The sequence below is a fragment of the Protopterus annectens genome, chromosome 4.part0 (genome assembly GCF_019279795.1).
Source record: "Protopterus annectens isolate FY-2018-M chromosome 4.part0, PAN1.0, whole genome shotgun sequence".
Taxonomy (NCBI): domain Eukaryota; kingdom Metazoa; phylum Chordata; order Ceratodontiformes; family Protopteridae; genus Protopterus; species Protopterus annectens.
Window position 1 is genome coordinate 1,118,976,500 of NC_056733.1, and position 12,352 is coordinate 1,118,988,851.

Here is a 12,352-nt window from a genome sequence, read left to right on the forward strand (position 1 = left end):
TGGGCTATATAGAAGGTCTTCCTAACCACTTTGGCAATGTGGTTGTCAAAGGAGAGGTTACTATCAACTTGGGTCCCCAGGTCCCTAATTACTTCTTCTGTACTTAATGGATTACCTCCTATGTGGTAATTTGTGGGCACTTTGTTTTTGCCAAAGGGTATAACTATACACTTTTTGGCGTTTAGTTTAAGGCCATGGCTCTGGCACCAGTTATCTGTCTCTATGAGACCCTTTTGGAGGATGCTTGTGTCAGCTGGAGAGTCAATTATGGTGCCCAGTTTGCAGTCATCTGCGAACTTGGTCAGCCACAGTCCTCCCGTGTTAGCCTGTACCTCAGAAAAATATATTCCGAATAAGAGAGGTCCCAGGACTGAGCCCTGTGGGACGCCACTTGTAACTGGTTTAGAGTCTGACATGGCTCCAGCAATTCTGACCATGTGGCTCTGTCCTTGAGCCAGTTTGCAACCCATCTTATGACATAGGGGTTTATATTTAGGCTGGAGAGTTTGTCTACGAAGGCTTTTGCGAGGTCTAGGTCGGCTGTGTGGACCACCTTACCCTCATCAATGGCCTTGGTGACTGTTTCAAAGAAATCTACCAGGTTCAGGAGGCAGGATCTGCCCTTGACAAAGCCAAATTGGGTAGGATCCAGTGTCTGTAGGTCCCCAATGTCTTTGTTTATGAGCTCCATAATGATCCTCTCCATAGCTTTGCAGACCAGGCTAGTCAGGCTTATGGGGCTGTAGTTTCTAGGGTCCGTAGAGGCGCCTCCTTTGTAGAGTGGGACTACTGTTGCTGTACGCCATTCTTTGGGTACATATCCTGTAGTAAGGCTTAGATTGAATAGCAGCTTTATGTGAGGGTATAGCTCTTCTTGGAGTTCATGTAGCACGCAGCCCGGGACACCGTCCGGTCCCATTGATGCTGTGTTTTTTGCTTTGGAGAGGGCGGCTCTCACCTGGGCATCTGAGATGTCAAGGAGGCAACACTCTGCTGGGATAGATATTTCTCCTTTTGGGCGGGGGGGGTTTGCACTGAACCTGTCTGCCAGGATGTTGTTGGCAATGTCTGAGGGTTCAGTGTATTTATTGTTATTATGGACTAACTCTGAGCATATCTGGGAGTTGCCACCCATGTTTCTAACATAACTAAAGAAAGCCTTATGATTATCATTTGTTGCTTGTGCAATTTTTCTCTCAAAAGTGCCCTTGGATGTTTTTATGAGTGATCGTAGTTTTTTGCTAGTACTGATCAGAGATGCCTTCCTTTTTAGGGATTTTGCTCTATCATGTAGTAGCTTCCTCCTTCTGTTGTATAGCTTATTTATGGCTGGGGTCCACCAGACAGGACGCCTGCCTTTGGGGGAATGGGTCTTGGTTTTATTTGGGATTGCATGATCCATGCATTCCTGAAGGTGTCCATAGAATGCGTTTTTAAAGGATTCAGCAGATAGGGGCGTGGTTTCCACTGGCCTGGGGGCCTTGAAGGATTCCACTTTGGTTTTAAGAAGTGTGAAGTTAGCTTTTGAGAAGTTCTTCACTGTGGTCTTTTGTGCTGGGGGTGGGGGCGGGATGTGGATTTCTAGTGAAATTAATTTATGGTCCGATCTTACCAATGAGGGGTATACTTCTGGTATGGAACATTGTGTTCCCATGTTGGTGATGATCAGATCTAGTATGTTTTTCCCTCTTGTGGGAGTGGTGACCAATTGTTCCATAGCATTTGAGTTTATGAATTCTAGGAACTTCTGGGCTAGGGTGTTGGGGCTTGAGTAATGCTCCCAGTCTATGTTTGGATAGTTGAAGTCCCCCAATATGATGGTGTTTGGAGAGACCTTTGTATTCTCCAGTGTCTTCAGGAAGGCCCAGTGGGGTTCCTGAGATTGAGAGGGTGGTCTGTAGCATGCTACAAACTGAAAGGCAGTTTTGCCCACTGTTAGTTGCACATGGATGGTCTCCGATGCTTCGTGCAATGCCACTAACTTGGAGGTGTGGGTGTCCTTGATGAATATGGATACTCCCCCTCCTTTTGTGGTTCGGTCTGAGTTTTGGGGCCGAAAAGTATGATATGAGGTATAACCTGGTAGTGCTGGGGTGCTCTCGGGAGCCTTGAACCAGGTTTCTGTCACTGCACAGACATCGATGTTCTCCATACTGAGGAGAGCTTCGAGAGCGTGCATCTTGAGGTATAGACTTCTGGAGTTGAGCAGCATTACCCTTAGTTTCTTTCTACTTGTGTTGTCTAAGGAGGTGGATCTTTTGTGCCTTGCCTAAAAAAGGCACTATGTGGGTGGCAAGAGCCTTTGCCAATATCCGAAAGCCCAGGGGTGACAGGTGTAAGCCGTCCCTTGCGAAGCAACGTGGCTTGTCGAGCATGTCATCCCAGGCAGACAGATACTGGTTCCCCTTTGAATGACACCAATACTTAAGCCAATTGTTGAAATTGATCATTTTGTCTTTATACTGTGGCATCATTCTTGGTGAGGGTAAGATGCTGCTCAAGGTCAGGGTCATACCGGCCTGGGCTACATGATCAGAGAGCTCCTCTATGTCTCTTTTCATGTAGTCCAGGGAGGTACATCTCAGGTCATTCACACCAGCATGGACAATGACTGAGTCATATTTGTACTTGCTTTGGAGTGACCTGAGTGCTTGTGTTATGTGGCGGATTCTAGCGCCTGACAGGCAGCTCACTGTGACCTTTTCTTTGTTCAGCCTGGTGAGCGGGACGTCAGTGTGTCTGACTATAGAGTCACCTATTACAAGTGTATCAGGTATGTTGTTGAGCCTTAAGGGCTGTGGCTGTTTGGCACACTGACTTTGTGAGCTATGTGTTGCCTGTGCTTTGTTTTGGGGTAGCGGTTGCTTGGGTGTCTGCTTTGGAGGTCTCTGCTGTTTTGGCAGATTTTTATTTAGAGCCTCCGAGTATGTTTTTATGTGTTTATGTGTTTGGTCTGCAGTTGTGGTAGGACTATGTGAGACTGGATTTGTGGTGTGTGTGGTTACCTTCCCCTCCTGACTGGTTACGCTAGTACTGAGTCGAGAGAGCTCAGCCTCCAGTTTGGCTATATGGTTGCCTCTCTTGCATATATTTGTACTTGTTGGGAGGAGGAGAGGGTTGTCTGTGTACATGAGGTAGTTGTAACATTGCCTCAAGATTCCCAGATTCACCAGCTGGACTGGAGAGGAAACCAGTAACTGACCTTTGGACATGCTAGAATAGTATAGGGAACTCCTTTGCAACTGAATCAGAAAGGGCCAATAGGGGATAAAGTACTCAAGGGGAGTATATGAGGATGTAGTGCTTATTTAGTTTATTAGTGCTTAACTTATAGAAATTGCTTATATGAGCAAGTGCAGGGTTTTAGATTTAGAATAGAGTGTTTAGTTTGAGAGTTAGAGCAGTTCCAAGGGAAAAAGTGAAGAGTAGACCCGATTAACCAGCGCTGCCCGATGCGCAAAGCCACGCTAAGCGATTTTTATACCAGGGAGAACAAAAGGATAGAAATTAGCCCAATATGGCCAATGAGCTACAAGTTGCTGGGCTGGGACCACTCGTACAGGGACAGATAGGCTGCTCAGAGTTCCCTCTCACAGTGAACAAGGAAGCCACCTAACTATTCAAGTATGATATGGGCAACACAGGAACCTTAACCACAGTCCTGGATTCAGCAAAGCCTGAAAACCGGACTAGACTAGTACAGAAAGGCGGGAAACCAGGGAGATTATTTTTTGTATTTTTTCTTTTTTCACAGATAACAGAAATGCAGCAACTTAAATAACTCTACACAGAGGAGGCTAGCGCACTTGAGTGTATAGCCTACAACTATGTTACAGATATACAAGCAAAAACAACAAACAGTAACTTTTTAAAGTGCAACAATGAATTTTAAATACAGTAAGCAATGCAGATATCAGTAGGGTTCCACAGAAGCACTGAATAACCGCGTTTTCGGCAGAATTAGCGTTTCAGGGATACAACAAGAAAGAATCAATACTTAAACACTTCCAAAGTCTCTCTCTGTCTCTCGGCCGCTTGTAGGACTCTGCAGGGCACCACGAGGAGCTTTGCTGAGCTGTATACAAGTACAAAAACCGCGCTAAGCGATTTTTATACCAGGGAGAACAAAAGGATAGAAATTAGCCCAATATGGCCAATGAGCTACAAGTTGCTGGGCTGGGACCACTCGTACAGGGACAGACAGGCTGCTCAGAGTTCCCTCTCACAGTGAACAAGGAAGCCACCTAACTATTCAAGTATGATATGGGCACCACAGGAACCTTAACCACAGTCCTGGATTCAGCAAAGCCTGAAAACCAGGCTAGACTAGTACAGAAAGGCAGGAAAGCAGGGAGATTATTTTTTTGTAATTTTTCTTTTTTCACAGATAACAGAAATGCAGCAACTTAAATAACTCTAAATACACAGAGGAGGCTAGTGTACTTGAGTTTGTAGCTTACAACTATGTTACAGATATACAAGCAAAAACGACAAACAGTAACTTTTTAAAGTGCAACAATGAATTTTAAGTACAGTAAGCAATGCAGATATCAGTAGGGTTCCACAGAAGCACTGAATAACTGCATTTTCGGCAGAATTAGTGTTTCAGGGATACAACAAGAAAGAAGCAATACTTAAACACTTCCAAAGTCTCTCTTTGTCTCTCGGCCGCTTGTAGGACTCTGGAGGGCACCACGAGGAGCTTTGCTGAGCTTGTGATTTCCCTTGTGTGGCATACAAGTTCCCTTTGGGGGGGGAAACTTCCATTTCCTTAATTTTGTTGATGTTTTATTACTTTTCTCGTCAGGAAAGTTATTTTAAAGCTAGGAGTGTTTTGTTTTAATGCACTGTCTCAAGACTGCAACCTTTAAATGGAGCACTTTTTCTCCCCTGTCAGTTTAAAAGTAGTGTAAAGTAACTAAAAACTGCCTTTTCTGTGGAGAAATTGTGTTTATTTTTCTTTTGTGGAGCTAGCATAGTGTTTTAACTGCTTTGTCTACTGTGTTTTATTCTGTCAAAAAAGTAACGTTTGTGGACTGGTAGTGTGTACAGGCAATTGCTGCTTGTTTTTGTCTGTGAAACCTCACCTACTTCTCTCAGTACAACCCAGCATCCAGTGGCAGCAGTTCTGATGCCATGCACCCACATTGCTGCAGTGTGACTGGGGTGGGGGTAGCAGTGAAGAAGACCTGTATGACTCTGGGCGATGGATTACTCGGGTCGTGCATCAACGAAGAACGCAGCTAGCTGTGAGAACTAATGAGAATTGCAGGACACATTGATCATTGACACTTCGAATGCACTTTGCAGCCCTATGACTGTCTGAGGGTTGTCGTGACTTCAGTTGCTCAACATGGTTGTCTCCCTCATCAAGGGTATGGCACCCTCCTTGGCATGAGAGGGAGGAGTCTTCACCCCAAGCCAGGAGGTCTGTGCTGGACGGAAACCCACTCCTGACCCCCACGTGTCCCCAAAGATGGAAGGGCAACAGTATACATCTGGCCTGCGTTCAGAGGCTGTCATGGTCTGCCATTCAGTTGCTCTCCCAAGGGACGTGGCGGGATGTCCACCCAACCGATTCCCATTCCTGGGTGGTGTCAGGTGGCCCTCCTCTGCCTACCAGAGTTCATGGGGGTTGGTGCACCCATACTTATGCACAAGACGGGTACCTGATTTCTTCCCCCATCCCTCTGATGCTCTCAGTGCATCCTTAAATCAGATGTAGTGATCCACCGAATTTAAGCATATTAACGAGTGGAGGAAAAGCAGCTAACCAGGATTCCCTTAGTAATGGTAAATGTAGAGGGAAGTGCCCAGTGCAGAATCCCCACCTGGGTGAAAGTCTCAGGGAAATGTGGAATACTGAATTCATTCTCAACAGTGCTGCCCCGGGACCCAGGTCCTTGTAATTGAAGCTCAGCCTGCTTTGGTATGAGGGCAGTAGTAGCCTCAGGCGCTCTGGGATCAGGTCTTCTTGGACTCGGGTTGTTTGTGAATGCAGAAAAGAATTGATGGCAGGATAAATAATGTCTTTGTTAAGAAGCAGAACAAAATTATGAGAGACAAGGAACAATACAACAAGGGTAAAATGTACCCAGGTCCTTTTAGTAACTTTAAAAATAAAAACAAGACACAGGATAATATTCACATCAACCAGCATGGCACTACTGGCCCATCTGCTGAGCAAAGAGTACACACCTATGATAGGGGTAATTTGTTTGAAGGAACTGCAAATTGACCTGTAGATGAACTAGATTCATTTTCTGAACCTCACGACCATTTTTTAGTTCCCAGGAGGTCGGAACGGCTGGCCAGCAAAGCCAGATATCCTTCCGACCCAGGTCATCCAGCCAGTTCTTATAGGAACAATTATGGATGGAAGAAGGTGGGGAAGAAGGGGAAATATAGGTAGTGGAAAACACTGATGGTATTGTGTCTGAATACAAAGGATTCAAGATTTTTAATTACACAATGTGTATTTTAGGGAAGCAGCACTTCAACCTTTTTTCAAAGGGTTTTAAGTTTGTTAAGTCTAATTACGGGGATTTAGCCAATCTTTTGGTGGACTTCAAGTTATAGCTCAGAAAATTAAATCTGAACATGGTTTGTAAAAAGACTGTGGAAGACAATCGTACTATAAACAGGGGTCTAGTTAGAAACAGTACCTTCAACCCACCCCTCCACCCAGCTCTGATGACGTTTGAAAAAATTGTGCTGGACGAAATTTATGAAGTATATACAAAGAACAAAAGGAAGGTGGGGTATCACAACCTTAGTGAGGAAGAAGAGAAAATACTTCAGGATTTGCAGGTACAAAGTGATTTTTGTATCATGAAGCTGGATAAAGGTGGGGGGGGGGGTGGTTTTGTACGGTATTGAAGAATACAACAACGCATTAACAAACATTTTGCTTGACACAAATACTTATTCTTCTGTTTCAATTAATGAAATACAAATCGCATACAGGAGAATTGATTCCCTTTTAGAAGAGTATTTGGTGGAAAACAGAATTGACAACAAAACATACCAATATTTGAGACAACTCCATCCTATCATTCCCAATTTTTTTGGGGTTCCAAAAGTACACAAATCTATTTTAGAACCTCCTTTTAGGCCTATTGTATCAGCTAAAAATTCTAAGACGCATCCTTTAGCGATGTATGTTGACCATTTCACCAAAGACATCGTAGTTAAAACTAAACATTTGATCAAGGATTCCTGGGAATTTCTCAGTAAACTGACCAATGATTTGTGGACAGAAAATTGTATTTTCCTTACTATAGATGTCAAAGATTTATTTACATGTATTCCACATCGTGAGGGGCATGAATTTTTCAGTGACAGTGTCAACAAACACTCTTCTTTATCCAAAGACCACATTTCTTTAATATTGGAACTCATGGAGGTCGTACTAGACAACAATTACACAGGCTTTCAGGGAGAATATTTCCAACAAGTGAGTGGGGTAGCCATGGGGGCAGCGTGTGCCCCCGTTTACGCCAACCTAGTGATGTTGGAATGGGAGAATAGACATGTGTTAAACAGCATTTTTCAAAAAAATATCAAGTTATACCTCAGATTCCTTGACGATATTTTTGTGATTTGGGAAGGTACCAAGGAGAGTATAGAATTGTTCATGCAATATCTGAACAACAGCACTGATTTTCTCTCTTTCACACACACTTGTAGTGAGGTTAGTGTAAACTATCTTGACATCACTATTTACAAGACTTTGAATGGGTTCAAGTCTAGGATTTACCGTAAGGACACCTGGTGCAATAGTTATTTGCATTACGCTAGTTACCATCCACTATTCCAAAAAAGAAGTCTCATAAAAGGACAAGCAGTTAGAATAGCTAGGATGACTTCTGAATTCAATGACTTGTTGGAAGAATTTATTTTTTTGGGTAAAAAATTTGTGGAAAGGGGTTACCCCAGAGAACTAGTGTGTGAAATTCTGGAAGAAGTATACAAGGGTTGGGGTACAAAGTATAAAGTGTTGTTAGGACAACCTTTCATCACAGTTGTAGAACAAAATACAGTAAAAATTTTCATGGGGCCTGTGTCACGGAGTTCAATATGTTCACTGACTTCTTCACCCAAATAGTAAGAGCCAATTGGAGCGTGCTCAAGAATAATAAAGATTTGTATGAGGCAGTAGGAACTAAACCCAACTTTATTTTCAAGACAGGAATAAATTTTAAAAGGATGTTTGAAAGGGTGGAGAAAAATGTTAAAATTAAAAAAGCCACCGGTTCTTGTGGTAGGTGCAGCCAGTACATTTAGAAGGAGGAGAGTATAAATTTGAACAACAGACTCAATAGTGTAGTTAAATTTTGTAGGGGTAATTGCAACACTAAGATGTTAGTTTATTTGGCAGTATGTGTGCAGTGCTCAGCATTCTACATAGGAAAAACTGAAAGAGCTTTGAAAGATAGAATGTATGAGCACTTGTATGATATAAGGACTGGGAAAGACACTAGTGCCTTGTTCAAACATTCAGTTTCCTGTCCATTGTTTAGTGGTTTCAAATTTGGCATCATTGATGTTGTTAAGTACAACACCAGGGGTGGGGATATGAAAAACATATTACTGAACATGGAATTGAAATGGCAATTGAGGTTGAAGGCTAACATTCCCCCTGGTCTTAACGAATATGTGAGTATCAAACCAGTACTGATAGCTAAAGCAGTCAGAGTTTGATTCACTCAGTACACAATTAATCAGATTTTATGCAAGGGATATAAATATTTATTCACAATTACAAACATTAACTATTTGATTCTTTATGTATTGTTGTAATAGTGTGTTTTTGATACATAATTTGTATATGAATTTTATAACATTTTAAATTAGCTTCTCTTTGAATGTGGTGCTTCAAATCTTAATTAATAGTAATTAAGATCATTGTATAAAGCAAGTGTAGCATCGGTGCAGTTTTATCTGAAGAAGTGTTGTATGAAGACGAAAGCACTCATCTGTGGATTTGTATAAAAGTTTATTGTCTCTTCTGGTGGCCTGGAACTCTTTTATTTTGATTGTTTGTGAATGCAGCTCAAAGTGGTTGGTAAACTCCATCTAAGGATAAACACTAGAATGAGACTTATAGTTGACAGGTGCCATAAGGGAAAGGTGACAAGAACTTTGAAGAGAGAGTTCAAGAGGGTGTGAAACCATTCAGAGGAAAACTGGTGGGGCCACGCAGTCCACCTGGAAGTTTCAGCTTGGCAGCTGTCTAGGAAGATGAATCCACCTTCCCCTCCAGGGGGCTGGGGGACTGACCCTGGGTGTGCCAGCTACCATCAGGCACATCAGTCACATTTCCTCTGTGGTGGTGTGCCATGACCAGCTCCTGATTGGCTGAGAAGACCGCCGGGAAGGTGGCTCCCCTCCCTGGATGGGAGTATTAGTCTGTTACATCAGCACTTGTCATGTCCTGCAGTCATGGGAGATGGCCTCCACTGCACCCTCCTCTCTGCCCTCATGGGGGCTGGGGGACCCTGGCTCCTGGTGGGACAGCCAACTGGGATGGACTATCCTCAGTGCAGCCCAACTGCATCCCACCACCAGGCTTGGAGGCTCACTGCAGGTGCCCAGGGTCTGAGGTAAGTCTGTGGGTGGTCAGAACACCCCCACATCACAATGAAAGTGAGGGCTAGCATGTGACGGCCTAGGTGGGATCCCCCATGGCCCGAGCAAGGGGTGCACCACTGGCCCGTCTCACCCATCCTGTCAGGGAGGTGGAGCTTGACTGCACCTGGTGAGACAAAAAGATTGTGAACTATGCCTGGGTAGGTCGAAGCCAGAGGAAACTCTGGTGGAGGTCAGTAGCAGTCCCGAAATACAAATCTGTCATCCTTGAATGGACTGTAAGGGTGACAGACTAATCAAACCATCTAGTAGCTGGTTCCATTTGAAGTTTCCCTCAGGATAGCTGGTGCAGTTTTATCTGGTAAAGGGAAAGAAGCACCATTTTTGGCTTGACCGTATAGAACACTACCGGTCTCATGGATGATCCTTCTCACAAAAAGAAAAAAATTAAGCAAACAGCCTTTGTCCTTACAGCAGACTAGGAATTAGCCTCAGCTGCAGGTTGGTGACTTTGCTGTAGCCATTTGTTGTACCTCAAAACACTCATCTTTTACCTCAGATCTCTCTGGTGCAACACCTGCAGTCACTATGGACCAGGGGTTAGTCACATCTTCTGCGGGTTTTGGGGTCCCTTCATTAGCCAATGGAGAGCCACTCATGTCAGTCCCAGGAGCGGGACCAGGGAAGGTTTCCCTGTTGTGTCAGAATGCTGTGCCCATCCCTGAGGAAAGCAGCTGCTGCTATTAGTAACACAGTTGGCCCCATTTTTCGTGTCAAAATGAAACAGGAAACCTAGCATGCATCTACTCCTCTTCAAATTTCTTTGGGTAGGAATAGTTTATTGAGTCTGGCTCAGGGTTTAATTCAGGCTATTGATACTTCTTGCAAATTAGTTTCTGGTAAAGAAAGATAATTCCTCTTTTCCTGTAGCATTTCAAGATTCTGAATCTGAACAGGAAGATGCAGGGACAGATACAAGTTTTCTTTTCCTCGTATTTCTGATTCAGACCCACAGGAGAGCCCAGTTTCTGCTTCTTCCTATAGGGGGTTCTCTTTCTCTGAGACTACTGCTAGAATGTGCCAGAGTTTTCAGTGGGAGAACACTGAGGTTTCGAGTTTTCAGTGGGAGAACACTGAGGTTTCAAAGTCCCATAGAAAATACTGTATGTTGTTACAGAAGGATTTTCCAGACTGTAGACCCATTCCTCCTGTTATGTTTGCTTCAAAGGATGTGTGTTGCTGCCTGCAGTTTACCTGATAGTCAGTCAACTGCTCCCAGAAAGACAGATGGGATGTACAAAGTTCCCAGTTCTTTTAAATTGTTTTACACTATTTCCAAACCCGACCCAGCAGCTATAGCTTTAGTTGATCCCACTTCTGGTAAGCACTTAGTTATTTCCAGTCATATTCTTTCTGATAAGGATGGGAAAATTATTGATAGGTATGGGGAAAGGTTGATATTTCTGCAATTTTGATTTGCAGAATTTTGAATTGTTAGGCTCACGTGTTAAAGTTTGTTCTGACAAATTGTGAACGTATGAGGGAATGTCTTACCTACAGTTTCTTCTCTTGAGGAAAAATCTGCTTTATATAACTTGGTTTCTTCTACTGCATGTCTCTGTTCACTATTTGCAGTGTGCGTATGACTTTGTTGATACTTTTTCCAAGGCTGCAGTCTCAGAAACCTCTCCAGATGATGATACAAATGAGATGTGAAATTCGCCCTTGGATAGCGCTTTAGTGTTTGGTCCCGCTACTGCAGAGGTGATCAAAAGTGTAATGAAAGAGGCAAGCTTATCCAGGGAATCTCTGAGTTTTGTAGCCCTCCTTTTCCCAATTGTCCAATGGATTTTTATCTCCTCATCCAATTTTTGCAAAAGACAGAATAAACAGTCTCAACAAAGTTCGGGTAAACAGACATTTAAGAAGAAATTGCAAGGGAGTTCCAAAAAATTACTCTTGAACCTCCCAAAACCAAGGACAGTCCAGTCCAGCAAGTCTAAATTGCTATTCAAGAGATCTTGTGACCCCACCCCCACTCTGGCCCATTTTTTTCTACCAGAGTCTGAATCTCCATTTTTCTTTTTGGCAACAGACTGTTTCTGACAAATAGGGTCTGAAAATCATTCATCAGAGTTACAGTTGGCAGTGGGAGGAAATTCCTCCTTTCCAGGGGTTCATTTCTCATCCTCAAGATCAGATGCTTTTCTTTCCACCTGTGCGTCATCACATGCTACCCCAAGAGGTGATACAACCAATTTCTCCTTCCCGGGTGGGGAAGGGTTTTTATTTAAGGATGCTCTTAGTGCCAAAGAAAGAAAATGCTTTGAGACCGTTTCTGGATCTTTCTTTCCTAAACCTGTTTGTGGTGGTGCCCAAATTCAAAATGATGTCACTTCACAACCTCCTACCTGTTCTTCCTCTTTCAAGTGTCCTATAACACTAGACTTAAAAGATCATCCCATCACTATTCATTCAGACTTCAGACTTTTCTTTTTTTTTCTACATCACATTATCAGTTCTCTGCCTTACCCATAGGACTATCCACTGCACCAAGAGTATTCACAAAGTGTCTAGCTCGTATTATAGTTCATTGCAGGCTACAGGGTATCCACATTTTTTCCATATTTAGATGACTTGCTTGTCTTTGCAGAGTCTTTTTCAAAGTTTCAGGAATCTCTGTATTAGGTAAGAGATCTCTTACACAAGCTGGGATTTCAAGAAAACATTCAGAAGTCTGTCTTGACTCCTCCACACGATT

The 12,352-nt window shown here is 43.3% G+C and overlaps 1 protein-coding gene and 1 pseudogene across 1 annotated transcript in view; both read left to right on the forward strand.

The window, feature by feature from the left end:
• RANBP17 (RAN binding protein 17) overlaps window positions 1-12,352 on the forward strand; it is a 4,607,784-nt gene that overhangs the window by 4,276,107 nt on the left and 319,325 nt on the right. The gene's annotated exons all lie outside the window — the stretch shown is intronic.
• LOC122800529 lies at window positions 5,196-5,332 on the forward strand (annotated as a pseudogene).